This window comes from Stenella coeruleoalba, assembly GCF_951394435.1.
Source record: "Stenella coeruleoalba genome assembly, contig: scaffold_286, whole genome shotgun sequence".
NCBI classification, from domain to species: Eukaryota; Metazoa; Chordata; class Mammalia; order Artiodactyla; family Delphinidae; genus Stenella; species Stenella coeruleoalba.
This window is the reverse complement of record NW_027646338.1, coordinates 148,433-166,986: the sequence shown is the minus strand read 5'-3', so window position 1 is coordinate 166,986 and position 18,554 is coordinate 148,433.

Here is an 18,554-nt window from a genome sequence, read left to right as displayed (position 1 = left end):
GATTCAGGTATGATGATTCTAACTGAAATAAGTCACACAGAAAAAGAAACATCATAAGATATCAGTAATACACGGAATGGAAACTTGGCTACACAGGAACTGAATTACAGAACAGAACAGGGTCTCAAATTTAGAAAACCAACTTATGCTTGCTTAAGGGTAAAGGTGAGTTGGGGTGCTGCATAAAACCAGAGATTGAAATGAGCACAGATAAAGTTCCTTAATTCAAATATGGAATAGACAAGAGCTACTCCTTGCTCAACGAAATGGACTCAACACCGCATATTAAACGCCTAAGAATGTACCTGACTAGTAAGTATTGTAAAACCTATGGATTGCTATGTCTCCAAAAGAGAATCAAGCATGTGTACAGGGGCATAAACGCAGCAGTGATAGGATTGGAGAGGTTCGGTGAGCAAATGAAGACCCTTTGAAGTCATATTGCATGGTACCCATTCCACGGGTTTCAACTACCCAGGTTTAAGGTATTCTTCCTTCAGCTAAAACATGCATGTGGAACCTAGAGTATGATCAACCATGTGATCGGGAGACGTGTTCAAATATGTCTCAGTTTTCCTCCCCTGGAACTCGGGTGCAACATTCCAGACGCTTTACTAACACTATCCCCACTTGGAGAGTCAGCGCCTTTAACCTCCTGTTTGGCCCAGTTTGCAATTTCTGCGGAAGATGAACAGGAATAGCGAGAACCAATGAGAGGCTAGCTGGAGGTGTCTGGACGGGCAAATTTAACTCTCATTTCCCACCAGGAAGAGGAAATAACCAAAGGCTCAGCGTGCCGTACCGGAACCAGATTAGGGCCTGAAGCCATCCTGCGGTGTGGCGGCCAGCTCAAAAGAAAGCGAGTTGAAGAAAGGAGCTCAGGGGCACTGTAATTCACAAACCTGCAGAGTTATAAATGACAGCTATCGTCCAAAAATAGACTGAAGTAAGGCTGCCAAGAGGACTTGAAAGCGGGGCAGAATTGCAGGAAACCGATTTCAGGAGGTAGACTGGAATTGCATTGAAAGCATAGGAAAAGAGGCAGAACGTCCACAATGATGAACTTGGCCAAAAAGGGCGTATGCGTTTTTTCCTGAATATATTCAGGAAAAAACGCATATGCCCTTTTTGGCCAACCAAGCAAGCTTGCAAAGGAAATCTGCACTACAATGAAGTCTCACTTCCCCCCGGTCAAAAGGGCCATCTGAAATCCAGAAAGGCAGGACAGGCCATGGAGAACTGGGAGCCTTGTTATGCTGATGGGCGGGATGTAAATTGCCAACAACCACTCGGGAGAAGTGTATGGTGTTTCCTGAAACATCTAAAAAACAAAGCAACAGAACCTAGGGCACTTCCACTTATGGTCCTATAGCTTAGGGAAATTAAAATCAAAAAGACACAGCCACCCCAAAGTTTGGAACGGCTCTGTTTACAAGAACCTCGTTTACAGTACAAGTTCAACATCGCAGAAAGTGAAAAATGGATAAAGAAGTTGTGGTATTTACTTACAAAGCAATATCACTCAGCAATGAAATCTGTGTCATCAGGCCCTTAGCAGCACAATTAGTGGATTCAGGTATGATGATTCTAACTGAAGTAAGTCACACAGAAAAAGAAACATCATAAGATATCAGTAATACACGGAATGGAAACTTGGCTACACAGGAACTGAATTACAGAACAGAACAGGGTCTCAAATTTAGAAAACCAACTTATGCTTGCTTAAGGGGAAAGGTGAGTTGGGGTGCTGCATAAAACCAGAGATTGAAATGAGCACAGATAAAGTTCCTTAAGTCAAATATGGAATAGACAAGAGCTACTCCTTGCTCAAAGAAATGGACTCAACACCGCATATTAAACGCCTAAGAATGTACCTGACTAGTAAGTATCTTAAAACCTATGGATTGCTATGTCTCCGAAAGAGAATCAAGCATGTGTACAGGGGCATAAACGCAGCAGTGATAGGATTGGAGAGGTTCGGTGAGCAAATGAAGACCCTTTGAAGTCATATTGCATGGTACCCATTCCACGGGTTTCAACTACCCAGGTTTTAGGTATTCTTCCTTCAGCTAAAACATGCATGTGGAACCCAGAGTATGATCAACCATGTGATCGGGAGACGTGTTCAAATATGTCTCAGTTTTCCTCCCGTGGTACTCGGGTGCAACATTCCAGACGCTTTACTAACACTCTCCCCACTTGGAGAGTCAGCGCCTTTAACCTCCTGTTTGGCACAGTTTGCAATTTCTGCGGAAGATAAACAGGAAGAGCGAGAACCAATGAGAGGCTAGCTGGAGGTGTCTGGACGGGCAAATTTAACTCTCATTTCGCAACAGGAAGAGGAAATAACCAAAGGCTCAGCGTTCCGTACCGGAACCAGATTAGGGCCTGAAGCCATCCTGCGGTGTTGCGGCCAGCTCAAAAGAAACCGAGTTGAAGAAAGGAGCTCAGGGGCACTGTAATTCACAAACCTGCAGTTATAAATGACAGCTATCGTCCAAAAATAGACTGAAGTAAGGCTGCCAAGAGGACTTGAAAGCGGGGCAGAATTGCAGGAAACCGATTTCAGGAGGTAGACTGGAATTGCATTGAAAGCATAGGAAAAGAGGTAGAACGTCCACAATGATGCACTTGGCCAAAAAGGGCGTATGCGTTTTTTCCTGAATATATTCAGGAAAAAACGCATACGCCCTTTTTGGCCAACCAAGCAAGCTTGCAAAGGAAATCTGCACTACAATGAAGTCTCACTTCCCCCCGGTCAAAAGGGCCATCTGAAAAAAGTGTAAAATCCAGAAAGGCAGGACAGGCCATGGAGAACTGGGAGCCTTGTTATGCTGATGGGCGGGATGTAAATTGCCAACAACCACTCGGGAGAAGTGTATGGTGTTTCCTGAAACATCTAAAAAACAAAGCAACAGAACCTAGGGCACTTCCACTTATGGTCCTATAGCTTAGGGAAATTAAAATCAAAAAGACACAGCCACCCCAAAGTTTGGAACGGCTCTGTTTACAAGAACCTCGTTTACAGTACAAGTTCAACATCGCAGAAAGTGAAAAATGGATAAAGAAGTTGTGGTATTTACTTACAAAGCAATATCACTCAGCAATGAAATCTGTGTCATCAGGCCCTTAGCAGCACAATGAGTGGATTCAGGTATGATGATTCTAACTGAAATAAGTCACAGAGAAAAAGAAACATCATAAGATATCAGTAATACAGGGAATGAAAACTTGGCTACACAGGAACTGAATTACAGAACAGAACCGTGTCTCAAATTTAGAAAAACAACTTATGCTTGCTTAAGGGTAAAGGTGAGTTGGGGTGCTGCATAAAACCAGAGATTGCAATGAGCACAGATAAAGTTCCTTAAGCCAAATATGGAATAGACAAGAGCTACTCCTTGCTCAACGAAATGGACTCAACACCCCATATTAAACGCCTAAGAATGTTCCTGACTAGTAAGTATCTTAAAACCTATGGATTGCTATGTCTCCAAAAGAGAATCAAGCATGTGTACAGGGGCATAAACGCAGCAGTGATAGGATTGGAGAGGTTCGGTGAGCAAATGAAGACCCTTTGAAGTCATATTGCATGGTACCCATTCCACGGGTTTCAACTACCCAGGTTTAAGGTATTCTTCCTTCAGCTAAAACATGCATGTGGAACCTAGAGTATGATCAACCATGTGATCGGGAGACGTGTTCAAATATGTCTCAGTTTTCGTACCCTGGTACTCGGTTGCAACATTCCAGACGCTTTACTAACACTCTCCCGACTTGGAGAGTCAGTCCCTTTAACCTCCTGTTTGGCCCAGTTTGCAATTTCTGCGGAAGATGAACAGGAATAGCGAGAACCAATGAGAGACTAGCTGGAGGTGTCTGGACGGGCAAATTTAACTCTCATTTCCCACCAGGAAGAGGAATTAACCAAAGGCTCAGCGTGCCGTGCCGGAACCAGATTAGGGCCTGAAGCCATCCTGCGGTGTTGCGGCCAGGTCACAAGAAAGCGAGTTGAAGAAAGGAGCTCAGGGGCACTGTAATTCACAAACCTGCAGAGTTATAAATGACAGCTATCGTCCAAAAATAGACTGAAGTAAGGCTGCCAAGAGGACTTGAAAGCGGGGCAGAATTGCAGGAAACCGATTTCAGGAGGTAGACTGGATTTGCATTGAAAGCATAGGAAAAGAGGCAGAACGTCCACAATGATGCACTTGGCCAAAAAGGGCGTATGCATTTTTTCCTGAATATATTCAGGAAAAAACGCATACGCCCTTTTTGGCCAACCAAGCAAGCTTGCAAAGGAAATCTGCACTACAATGAAGTCTCACTTCCCCCCGGTCAAAAGGGCCATCTGAAAAAAGTGTAAAATCCAGAAAGGCAACAGGCCATTGAGAACTGGGAGCCTTGTTATGCTGATGGACGGGATGTAAATTGCCAACAGACACTTGGGAGAAATGTATGGTGTTTCCTGAAACATCTAAAAAACAAAGCAACAGAGCCTAGGGCACTTCCACTTATGGTCCTATAGCTTAGGGAAATTAAAATCAAAAAGACACAGCCACCCAAAAGTTTGGAACGGCTCTGTTTACAAGAACCTCGTTTACAGTACAAGTTCAACATCCCAGAAAGTGAAAAATGGATAAAGAACTTGTGGTACTTACGTACAATGCAGTGTCACTCAGCAATGAAATCTATGTCATCAGGCCCGTAGCAGCATAATGAGTAGATTCAGGTACGATGATTCTAACTGAAATAAGTCACACAGAAAAAGAAACATCATAAGATATCACTAATACACGGAATGTAAACTTGGCTACACAGGAACTGAATTCCAAAACAGAACAGGTTCTCAAATTTAGAAAACCAACTTATGCTTGCTTAAGGGGAAAGGTGAGTTGGGTTGCTGCATAAAACCAGAGATTGAAATGAGCACAGATAAAGTTCCTTAAGCCAAATATGGAATAGACAAGAGCTACTCCTTGCTCAACGAAATGGACTCAACACCGCATATTAAACGCCTAAGAATGTACCTGACTAGTAAGTATCTTAAAACCTATGGATTGCTATGTCTCCGAAAGAGAATCAAGCATGTGTACAGGGGCATAAACGCAGCAGTGATAGGATTGGAGAGGTTCGGTGAGCAAATGAAGACCCTTTGAAGTCATATTGCATGGTACCCATTACACGGGTCTGAACTCTCCAGGTTTAAGGTATTCTTCCTTCAGCTAAAACATGCATGTGGAACCCAAGTATGATCAACCATGTGAACGGGAGACGTGTTCAAATATGTCTCAGTTTTCCTCCCCTAGTACTCGGGTGCAACATTCCAGACGCTTTACTAACACTCTCCCGACTTGGAGAGTCAGTCCCTTTAACCTCCTGTTTGGCTCAGTTTGCAATTTCTGCGGAAGATGAACAGGAATAGCGAGAACCAATGAGAGACTACCTGGAGGTGTCTGGACGGGCAAATTTAACTCTCATTTCCCACCAGGAAGAGGCATTAACCAAAGGCTCAGCGTGCCGTGCCGGAACCAGATTAGGGCCTGAAGCCATCCTGCGGTGTTGCGGCCAGGTCACAAGAAAGCGAGTTGAAGAAAGGAGCTCAGGGGCACTGTAATTCACAAACCTGCAGAGTTATAAATGACAGCTATCGTCCAAAAATAGACTGAAGTAAGGCTGCCAAGAGGACTTGAAAGCGGGGCAGAATTGCAGGAAACCGATTTCAGGAGGTAGACTGGAATTGCATTGAAAGCATAGGAAAAGAGGCAGAACGTCCACAATGATGCACTTGGCCAAAAAGGGCGTATGCGTTTTTTCCTGAATATATTCAGGAAAAAACGCATACGCCCTTTTTGGCCAACCAAGCAAGCTTGCAAAGGAAATCTGCACTACAATGAAGTCTCACTTCCCCCCGGTCAAAAGGGCCATCTGAAAAAAGTGTAAAATCCAGAAAGGCAACAGGCCATTGAGAACTGGGAGCCTTGTTATGCTGATGGGCGGGATGTAAATTGCCAACAGACACTTGGGAGAAGTGTATGGTGTTTCCTGAAACATCTAAAAAACAAAGCAACAGAGCCTAGGGCACTTCCACTTATGGTCCTATAGCTTAGGGAAATTAAAATCAAAAAGACACAGCCACCCCAAAGTTTGGAACGGCTCTGTTTACAAGAACCTCGTTTACAGTACAAGTTCAACATCGCAGAAAGTGAAAAATGGATAAAGAACATGTGGTACTTACGTACAATGCAGTATCACTCAGCAATGAAATCTGTGTCATCAGGCCCTTAGCAGCACAATGAGTGGATTCAGGTAGGATGATTGTAACTGAAGTAAGTCACACAAAAAAAGAAACATCATAAGATATCAGTAATACACGGAATGTAAACTTGGCTACACAGGAACTGAATTACAGAACAGAACAGGGTCTCAAATTTAGAAAACCAACTTATTCTTGCTTAAGGGTAAAGGTGAGTTGGGGTGCTGCATAAAACCAGAGATTGAAATGAGCACAGATAAAGTTCCTTAAGCCAAATATGGAATAGACAAGAGCTACTCCTTGCTCAACGAAATGGACTCAACACCCCATATTAAACGCCTAAGAATGTACCTGACTAGTAAGTATCTTAAAACCTATGGATTGCTATGTCTCCGAAAGAGAATCAAGCATGTGTACAGGGGCATAAACGCAGCAGTGATAGGATTGGAGAGGTTCGGTGAGCAAATGAAGACCCTTTGAAGTCATATTGCATGGTACCCATTCCACGGGTTTCAACTACCCAGGTTTAAGGTATTCTTCCTTCAGCTAAAACATGCATGTGGAACCTAGAGTATGATCAACCATGTGATTGGGAGACGTGTTCAAATATGTCTCAGTTTTCCTCCCCTGGTACTCGGGTGCAACATTCCAGACGCTTTACTAACACTCTCCCCACTTGGAGAGTCAGTCCCTTTAACCTCCTGTTTGGCCCAGTTTGCAATTTCTGCGGAAGATGAACAGGAATAGCGAGAACCAATGAGAGGCTAGCTGGAGGTGTCTGGACGGGCAAATTTAACTCTCATTTCCCACCAGGAAGAGGAATCAACCAAAGGCTCAGCATGCCGGTCCGGAACCAGATTAGGGCCTGAAGCCATCCTGCGGTGTTGCGGCCAGGTCACAAGAAAGCGAGTTGAAGAAAGGAGCTCAGGGGCACTGTAATTCACAAACCTGCAGACTTATAAATCACAGCTATCGTCCAAAAATAGACTGAAGTAAGGCTGCCAAGAGGACTTGAAAGCGGGGCAGAATTGCAGGAAACCGATTTCAGGAGGTAGACTGGAATTGCATTGAAAGCATAGGAAAAGAGGCAGAACGTCCACAATGATGCACTTGGCCAAAAAGGGCGTATGCGTTTTTTCCTGAATATATTCAGGAAAAAACGCATACGCCCTTTTTGGCCAACCAAGCAAGCTTGCAAAGGAAATCTGCACTACAATGAAGTCTCACTTCCCCCCGGCCAAAAGGGCCATCTGAAAAAAGTGTAAAATCCAGAAAGGCAACAGGCCATTGAGAACTGGGAGCCTTGTTATGCTGATGGGCGGGATGTAAATTGCCAACAGACACCTGGGAGAAGTGTATGGTATTTCCTGAAACATCTAAAAAACAAAGCAACAGAGCCTAGGGCACTTCCACTTATGGTCCTATAGCTTAGGGAAATTAAAATCAAAAAGACACAGCCACCCCAAAGTTTGGAACGGCTCTGTTTACAAGAACCTCGTTTACAGTACAAGTTCAACATCGCAGAAAGTGAAAAATGGATAAAGAAGTTGTGGTATTCACTTACAAAGCAATATCACGCAGCAATGAAATCTATGTCATCAGGCCCTTAGCAGCACAATGAGTGGATTCAGGTATGATGATTCTAACTGAAATAAGTCACATAGAAAAAGAAACATCATAAGATATCAGTAATACACGGAATGGAAACTTGGCTACACAGGAACTGAATTACAGAACAGAACACGGTCTCAAATTTAGAAAAACAACTTATGCTTGCTTAAGAGTAACGGTGAGTTGGGGTGCTGCATAAAACCAGAGATTGAAATGAGCACAGATAAAGTTCCTTAAGCCAAATATGGAATAGACAAGAGCTACTCCTTGCTCAACGAAATGGACTCAACACCCCATATTAAACGCCTAAGAATGTACCTGACTAGTAAGTATCTTAAAACCGATGGATTGCTATGTCTCCGAAAGAGAATCAAGCATGTGTACAGGGGCATAAACGCAGCATTGATAGGATTGGAGAGGTGCGGTGAGCAAATGAAGACCCTTTGAAGTCATATTGCATGGTACCCATTCCACGGGTTTCAACTACCCAGTTTTAAGGTATTCTTCCTTCAGCTAAAACATGCATGTGGAACCTAGAGTATGATCAACCATGTGATCGGGAGACGTGTTTAAATATGTCTCAGTTTTCCTCCCCTGGTATTCGGGTGCAACATTCCAGACGCTTTACTAACACTCTCCCCACTTGGAGAGTCAGTCCCTTTAACCTCCTGTTTGGCCCAGTTTGCAATTTCTGCGGAAGATGAACAGGAATAGCGAGAACCAATGAGAGGCTAGCTGGAGGTGTCTGGACGGGCAAATTTAACTCTCATTTCCCACCAGGAAGAGGAATTAACCAAAGGCTCAGCATGCCGGGCCGGAAACAGATTAGGGCCTGAAGCCATCCTGCGGTGTTGCGGCCAGGTCACAAGAAAGCGAGTTGAAGAAAGGAGCTCAGGGGCACTGTAATTCACAAACCTGCAGAGTTATAAATGACAGCTATCGTCCAAAAATAGACTGAAGTAAGGCTGCCAAGAGGACTTGAAAGCGGGGCAGAATTGCAGGAAACCGATTTCAGGAGGTAGACTGGAATTGCATTGAAAGCATAGGAAAAGAGGCAGAACGTCCACAATGATGCACTTGGCCAAAAAGGGCGTATGCGTTTTTTCCTGAATATATTCAGGAAAAAACGCATACGCCCTTTTTGGCCAACCAAGCAAGCTTGCAAAGGAAATCTGCACTAAAATGAAGTCTCACTTCCCCCCGGCCAAAAGGGCCATCTGAAAAAAGTGTAAAATCCAGAAAGGCAACAGGCCATTGAGAACTGGCAGCCTTGTTATGCTGATGGGCGGGATGTAAATTGCCAACAGACACTTGGGAGAGGTGTATGGTGTTTCCTGAAACATCTAAAAAACAAAGCAACAGAGCCTAGGGCACTTCCACTTATGGTCCTATAGCTTAGGGAAATTAAAATCAAAAAGACACAGCCACCCCAAAGTTTGGAATGGCTCTGTTTACAAGAACCTCGTTTACAGTACAAGTTCAACATCGCAGAAAGTGAAAAATGGATAAAGAAGTTGTGGTATTTACTTACAAAGCAATATCACTCAGCAATGAAATCTGTGTCATCAGGCCCTTAGCAGCACAATGAGTGGATTCAGGTATGATGATTCTAACTGAAATAAGTCACACAGAAAAAGAAACATCATAAGATATCAGTAATACACGGAATGTAAACTTGGCTACACAGGAACTGAATTACAGAACAGAACAGGGTCTCAAATTTAGAAAACCAACTTATTCTTGCTTAAGGGTAAAGGTGAGTTGGGGTGCTGCATAAAACCAGAGATTGAAATGAGCACAGATAAAGTTCCTTAAGCCAAATATGGAATAGACAAGAGCTACTCCTTGCTCAACGAAATGGACTCAACACCCCATATTAAACGCCTAAGAATGTACCTGACTAGTAAGTATCTTAAAACCTATGGATTGCTATGTCTCCGAAAGAGAATCAAGCATGTGTACAGGGGCATAAACGCAGCAGTGATAGGATTGGAGAGGTTCGGTGAGCAAATGAAGACCCTTTGAAGTCATATTGCATGGTACCCATTCCACGGGTTTCAACTACCCAGGTTTAAGGTATTCTTCCTTCAGCTAAAACATGCATGTGGAACCTAGAGTATGATCAACCATGTGATCGGGAGACGTGTTCAAATATGTCTCAGTTTTCCTCCCCTGGTACTCGGGTGCAACATTCCAGACGCTTTACTAACACTCTCCCGACTTGGAGAGTCAGTCCCTTTAACCTCCTGTTTGGCCCAGTTTGCAATTTCTGCGGAAGATGAACAGGAATAGCGAGAACCAATGAGAGGCTAGCTGGAGGTGTCTGGACGGGCAAATTTAACTCTCATTTCCCACCAGGAAGAGGAATTAACCAAAGGCTCAGCATGCCGGTCCGGAACCAGATTAGGGCCTGAAGCCATCCTGCGGTGTTGCGGCCAGGTCACAAGAAAGCGAGTTGAAGAAAGGAGCTCAGGGGCACTGTAATTCACAAACCTGCAGAGTTATAAATGACAGCTATCGTCCAAAAATAGACTGAAGTAAGGCTGCCAAGAGGACTTGAAAGCGGGGCAGAATTGCAGGAAACCGATTTCAGGAGGTAGACTGGAATTGCATTGAAAGCATAGGAAAAGAGGCAGAACGTCCACAATGATGCACTTGGCCAAAAAGGGCGTATGCGTTTTTTCCTGAATATATTCAGGAAAAAACGCATACGCCCTTTCTGGCCAACCAAGCAAGCTTGCAAAGGAAATCTGCACTACAATGAAGTCTCACTTCCCCCCGGTCAAAAGGGCCATCTGAAAAAAGTGTAAAATCCAGAAAGGCAGGACAGGCCATGGAGAACTGGGAGCCTTGTTATGCTGATGGGCGGGATGTAAATTGCCAACAACCACTTGGGAGAAGTGTATGGTGTTTCCTGAAACATCTAAAAAACAAAGCAACAGAACCTAGGGCACTTCCACTTATGGTCCTATAGCTTAGGGAAATTAAAATCAAAAAGACACAGCCACCCCAAAGTTTGGAACGGCTCTGTTTACAAGAACCTCGTTTACAGTACAAGTTCAACATCGCAGAAAGTGAAAAATGGATAAAGAAGTTGTGGTATTTACTTACAAAGCAATATCACTCAGCAATGAAATCTGTGTCATCAGGCCCTTAGCAGCACAATGAGTGGATTCAGGTATGATGATTCTAACTGAAATAAGTCACACAGAAAAAGAAACATCATAAGATATCAGTAATACACGGAATGTAAACTTGGCTACACAGGAACTGAATTACAGAACAGAACAGGGTCTCAAATTTAGAAAACCAACTTATGCTTGCTTAAGGGTAAAGGTGAGTTGGGGTGCTGCATAAAACCAGAGATTGAAATGAGCACAGATAAAGTTCCTTAAGCCAAATATGGAATAGACAAGAGCTACTCCTTGCTCAACGAAATGGACTCAACACCGCATATTAAACGCCTAAGAATGTACCTGACTAGTAAGTATCGTAAAACCTATGGATTGCTATGTCTCCAAAAGAGAATCAAGCATGTGTACAGGGGCATAAACGCAGCAGTGATAGGATTGGAGAGGTTCGGTGAGCAAATGAAGACCGTTTGAAGTCATATTGCATGGTACCCATTACACGGGTCTCAACTCTCCAGGTTTAAGGTATTCTTCCTTCAGCTAAAACATGCATGTGGAACCCAAGTATGATCAACCATGTGAACGGGAGACGTGTTCAAATATGTCTCAGTTTTCCTCCCCTGGTACTCGGGTGCAACATTCCAGACGCTTTACTAACACTCTCCCCACTTGGAGAGTCAGCGCCTTTAACCTCCTGTTTGGCCCAGTTTGCAATTTCTGCGGAAGATGAACAGGAATAGCGAGAACCAATGAGAGGCTAGCTGGAGGTGTCTGGACGGGCAAATTTAACTCTCATTTCCCACCAGGAAGAGGAAATAACCAAAGGCTCAGCGTGCCGGGCCGGAACCAGATTAGGGCCTGAAGCCATCCTGCGGTGTTGCGGCCAGGTCACAAGAAAGCGAGTTGAAGAAAGGAGCTCAGGGGCACTGTAATTCACAAACCTGCAGACTTATAAATCACAGCTATCGTCCAAAAATAGACTGAAGTAAGGCTGCCAAGAGGACTTGAAAGCGGGGCAGAATTGCAGGAAACCGATTTCAGGAGGTAGACTGGAATTGCATTGAAAGCATAGGAAAAGAGGCAGAACGTCCACAATGATGCACTTGGCCAAAAAGGGCGTATGCGTTTTTTCCTGAATATATTCAGGAAAAAACGCATACGCCCTTTTTGGCCAACCAAGCAAGCTTGCAAAGGAAATTTGCACTACAATGAAGTCTCACTTCCCCCCGGTCAAAAGGGCCATCTGAAAAAAGTGTAAAATCCAGAAAGGCAACAGGCCATTGAGAACTGGGAGCCTTGTTATGCTGATGGGCGGGATGTAAATTGCCAACAACCACTCGGGAGAAGTGTATGGTGTTTCCTGAAACATCTAAAAAACAAAGCAACAGAACCTAGGGCACTTCCACTTATGGTCCTATAGCTTAGGGAAATTAAAATCAAAAAGACACAGCCACCCCAAAGTTTGGAACGGCTCTGTTTACAAGAACCTCGTTTACAGTACAAGTTCAACATCGCAGAAAGTGAAAAATGGATAAAGAAGTTGTGGTATTTACTTACAAAGCAATATCACTCAGCAATGAAATCTGTGTCATCAGGCCCTTAGCAGCACAATGAGTGGATTCAGGTATGATGATTCTAACTGAAATAAGTCACACAGAAAAAGAAACATCATAAGATATCACTAATACACGGAATGTAAACTTGCCTACACAGGAACTGAATTACAGAACAGAACAGGGTCTCAAATTTAGAAAACCAACTTATGCTTGCTTAAGGGTAAAGGTGAGTTGGGGTGCTGCATAAAACCTGAGATTGAAATGAGCACAGATAAAGTTCCTTAAGCCAAATATGGAATAGACAAGAGCTACTCCTTGCTCAACGAAATGGACTCAACACCCCATATTAAACGCCTAAGAATGTACCTGACTAGTAAGTATCTTAAAACCTATGGATTGCTATGTCTCCGAAAGAGAATCAAGCATGTGTACAGGGGCATAAACGCAGCAGTGATAGGATTGGAGAGGTTCGGTGAGCAAATGAAGACCCTTTGAAGTCATATTGCATGGTACCCATTCCACGGGTTTCAACTACCCAGGTTTAAGGTATTCTTCCTTCAGCTAAAACATGCATGTGGAACCTAGAGTATGATCAACCATGTGATCGGGAGACGTGTTCAAATATGTCTCAGTTTTCCTCCCCTGGTACTCGGGTGCAACATTCCAGACGCTTTACTAACACTCTCCCCACTTGGAGAGTCAGTCCCTTTAACCTCCTGTTTGGCCCAGTTTGCAATTTCTGCGGAAGATGAACAGGAATAGCGAGAACCAATGAGAGGCTAGCTGGAGGTGTCTGGACGGGCAAATTTAACTCTCATTTCCCACCAGGAAGAGGAATTAACCAAAGGCTCAGCATGCCGGGCCGGAAACAGATTAGGGCCTGAAGCCATCCTGCGGTGTTGCGGCCAGGTCACAAGAAAGCGAGTTGAAGAAAGGAGCTCAGGGGCACTGTAATTCACAAACCTGCAGAGTTATAAATGACAGCTATCGTCCAAAAATAGACTGAAGTAAGGCTGCCAAGAGGACTTGAAAGTGGGGCAGAATTGCAGGAAACCGATTTCAGGAGGTAGACTGGAATTGCATTGAAAGCATAGGAAAAGAGGCAGAACGTCCACAATGATGCACTTGGCCAAAAAGGGCGTATGCTTTTTTTCCTGAATATATTCAGGAAAAAACGCATACACTCTTTTTGGCCAACCAAGCAAGCTTGCAAAGGAAATCTGCACTACAATGAAGTCTCACTTCCCCCCGGTCAAAAGGGCCATCTGAAAAAAGTGTAAAATCCAGAAAGGCAACAGGCCATGGAGAACTGGGAGCCTTGTTATGCTGATGGGCGGGATGTAAATTGCCAACAGACACTCCGGAGAAGTGTATGGTGTTTCCTGAAACATCTAAAAAACAAAGCAACAGAGCCTAGGGCACTGCCACTTATGGTCCTATAGCTTAGGGAAATTAAAATCAAAAAGACACAGCCACCCCAAAGTTTGGGACGCCTCTGTTTACAAGAACCTCGTTTACAGTACAAGTTCAACATCGCAGAAAGTGAAAAATGGATAAAGAAGTTGTGGTATTTACTTACAAAGCAATATCACTCAGCAATGAAATCTATGTCATCAGGCCCTTAGCATCACAATGAGTGGATTCAGGTATGATGATTCTAACTGAAATAAGTCACACAGAAAAAGAAACATCATAAGATATCAGTAATACACGGAATGTAAACTTGGCTACACAGGAACTTAATTACAGAACAGAACAGGGTCTCAAATTTAGAAAACCAACTTATGCTTGCTTAAGGGTAAAGGTGAGTTGGGGTGCTGCATAAAACCAGAGATTGAAATGAGCACAGATAAAGTTCCTTAAGTCAAATATGGAATAGACAAGAGCTACTCCTTGCTCAATGAAATGGACTCAACACCGCATATTAAACGCCTAAGAATGTACCTGACTAGTAAGTATCGTAAAACCTATGGATTGCTATGTCTCCGAAAGAGAATCAAGCATGTGCACAGGGGCATAAACGCAGCAGTGATAGGATTGGAGAGGTGCGGTGAGCAAATGAAGACCCTTTGAAGTCATATTGCATGGTACCCATTCCACGGGTTTCAACTACCCAGGTTTAAGGTATTCTTCCTTCAGCTAAAACATGCATGTGGAACCTAGAGTATGATCAACCATGTGATCGGGAGACGTGTTCAAATATGTCTCAGTTTTCCTCCCCTGGTACTCGGGTGCAACATTCCAGACGCTTTACTAACACTCTCCCCACTTGGAGAGTCAGTCCCTTTAACCTCCTGTTTGGCCCAGTTTGCAATTTCTGCGGAAGATGAACAGGAATAGCGAAAACCAATGAGAGGCTAGCTGGAGGTGTCTGGATGGGCAAATTTAACTCTCATTTCCCACCAGGAAGAGGAATTAACCAAAGGGTCAGCATGCCGGGCCGGAACCTGATTAGGGCCTGAAGCCATCCTGCGGTGTTGCGGCCAGGTCACAAGAAAGCGAGTTGAAGAAAGGAGCTCAGGGGCACTGTAATTCACAAACCTGCAGAGTTATAAATGACAGCTATCGTCCAAAAATATACTGAAGTAAGGCTGCCAAGAGGACTTGAAAGCGGGGCAGAATTGCAGGAAACCGATTTCAGGAGGTAGACTGGAATTGCATTGAAAGCATAGGAAAAGAGGCAGAACGTCCACAATGATGCACTTGGCCAAAAAGGGCATATGCGTTTTTTCCTGAATATATTCAGGAAAAAACGCATACGCCCTTTTTGGCCAACCAAGCAAGCTTGCAAAGGAAATCTGCACTACAATGAAGTCTCACTTCCCCCCGGTCAAAAGGGCCATCTGAAAAAAGTGTAAAATCCAGAAAGGCAGGACAGGCCATGGAGAACTGGGAGCCTTGTTATGCTGATGGGCGGGATGTAAATTGCCAACAGACACTCGGGAGAAGTGTATGGTGTTTCCTGAAACATCTAAAAAACAAAGCAACAGAGCCTAGGGCACTGCCACTTATGGTCCTATAGCTTAGGGAAATTAAAATCAAAAAGACACAGCCACCCCAAAGTTTGGGACGCCTCTGTTTACAAGAACCTCGTTTACAGTACAAGTTCAACATCGCAGAAAGTGAAAAATGGATAAAGAAGTTGTGGTATTTACTTACAAAGCAATATCACTCAGCAATGAAATCTATGTCATCAGGCCCTTAGCATCACAATGAGTGGATTCAGGTATGATGATTCTAACTGAAATAAGTCACACAGAAAAAGAAACATCATAAGATATCAGTAATACACGGAATGTAAACTTGGCTACACAGGAACTGAATTACAGAACAGAACAGGGTCTCAAATTTAGAAAACCAACTTATGCTTGCTTAAGGGTAAAGGTGAGTTGGGGTGCTGCATAAAACCAGAGATTGAAATGAGCACAGATAAAGTTCCTTAAGTCAAATATGGAATAGACAAGAGCTACTCCTTGCTCAACGAAATGGACTCAACACCGCATATTAAACGCCTAAGAATGTACCTGACTAGTAAGTATCGTAAAACCTTTGGATTGCTATGTCTCCAAAAGAGAATCAAGCATGTGTACAGGGGCATAAACGCAGCAGTGATAGGATTGGAGAGGTTCGGTGAGCAAATGAAGACCCTTTGAAGTCATATTGCATGGTACCCATTACACGAGTCTCAACTCTCCAGGTTTAAGGTATTCTTCCTTCAGCTAAAACATGCATGTGGAACCTAAGTATGATCAACCATGTGAACGGGAGACGTGTTCAAATATGTCTCAGTTTTCCTCCCCTGGTACTCGGGTGCAACATTCCAGACGCTTTACTAACACTCTCCCCACTTGGAGAGTCAGCGCCTTTAACCTCCTGTTTGGCCCAGTTTGCAATTTCTGCGGAAGATGAACAGGAATAGCGAGAACCAATGAGAGGCTAGCTGGAGGTGTCTGGACGGGCAAATTTAACTCTCATTTCCCACCAGGAAGAGGAAATAACCAAAGGCTCAGTGTGCCGTACCGGAACCAGATTAGGGCCTGAAGCCATCCTGCGGTGTTGCGGCCAGCTCAAAAGAAAGCGAGTTGAAGAAAGGAGCTCAGGGGCACTGTAATTCACAAACCTGCAGAGTTATAAATGACAGCTATCGTCCAAAAATAGACTGAAGTAAGGCTGCCAAGAGGACTTGAAAGCGGGGCAGAATTGCAGGAAACCGATTTCAGGAGGTAGACTGGAATTGCATTGAAAGCATAGGAAAAGAGGCAGAACGTCCACAATGATGCACTTGGCCAAAAAGGGCGTATGCGTTTTTTCCTGAATATATTCAGGAAAAAACGCATACGCCCTTTTTGGCCAACCAAGCAAGCTTGCAAAGGAAATCTGCACTACAATGAAGTCTCACTTCCCCCCGGTCAAAAGGGCCATCTGAAAAAAGTGTAAAATCCAGAAAGGCAGGACAGGCCATGGAGAACTGGCAGCCTTGTTATGCTGATGGGCGGGATGTAAATTGCCAACAACCACTCGGGAGAAGTGTATGGTGTTTCCTGAAACATCTAAAAAACAAAGCAACAGAACCTAGGGCACTTCCACTTATGGTCCTATAGCTTAGGGAAATTAAAATCAAAAAGACACAGCCACCCCAAAGTTTGGAACGGCTCTGTTTACAAGAACCTCGTTTACAGTACAAGTTCAACATTGCAGAAAGTGAAAAATGGATAAAGAAGTTGTGGTATTCACTTACAAAGCAATATCACTCAGCAATGAAATCTGTGTCATCAGGCCCTTAGCAGCACAATGAGTGGATTCAGGTATGATGATTCTAACTGAAATAAGTCACACAGAAAAAGAAACATCATAAGATATCAGTAATACACGGAATGTAAACTTGGCTACACAGGAACTGAATTACAGAACAGAACAGGGTCTCAAATTTAGAAAACCAACTTATTCTTGCTTAAGGGTAAAGGTGAGTTCGGGTGCTGCATAAAACCAGAGATTGAAATGAGCACAGATAAAGTTCCTTAAGCCAAATATGGAATAGACAAGAGCTACTCCTTGCTCAACGAAATGGACTCAACACCCCATATTAAACGCCTAAGAATGTACCTGACTAGTAAGTATCTTAAAACCTATGGATTGCTATGTCTCCGAAAGCGAATTAAGCATGTGTACAGGGGCATAAATGCAGCAGTGATAAGATTGGAGAGGTGCGGTGAGCAAATGAAGACCCTTTGAAGTCATATTGCATGGTACCCATTCCACGGGTTTCAACTACCCAGGTTTAAGGTATTCTTCCTTCAGCTAAAACATGCATGTGGAACCTAGAGTATGATCAACCATGTGATCGGGAGACGTGTTCAAATTGTCTCAGTTTTCCTCCCCTGGTACTCGGGTGCAACATTCCAGACGCTTTACTAACACTCTCCCCACTTGGAGAGTCAGTCCCTTTAACCTCCTGTTTGGCCCAGTTTGCAATTTCTGCGGAAGATGAACAGGAATAGCGAGAACCAATGAGAGGCTAGCTGGAGGTGTCTGGACGGGCAAATTTAACTCTCATTTCCCACCAGGAAGAGGAATTAACCAAAGGCTCAGCATGCCGGGCCGGAACGAGATTAGGGCCTGAAGCCATCCTGCGGTGTTGCGGCCAGGTCACAAGAAAGTGAGTTGAAGAAAGGAGCTCAGGGGCACTGTAATTCACAAACCTGCAGAGTTATAAATGACAGCTATCGTCCAAAAATAGACTGAAGTAAGGCTGCCAAGAGGACTTGAAAGCGGGGCAGAATTGCAGGAAACCGATTTCAGGAGGTAGACTGGAATTGCATTGAAAGCATAGGAAAAGAGGCAGAACGTCCACAATGATGCACTTGGCCAAAAAGGGCGTATGCGTTTTTTCCTAAATATATTCAGGAAAAAACGCATACGCCCTTTTTGGCCAACCAAGCAAGCTTGCAAAGGAAATCTGCACTACAATGAAGTCTCACTTCCCCCCGGTCAAAAGGGCCA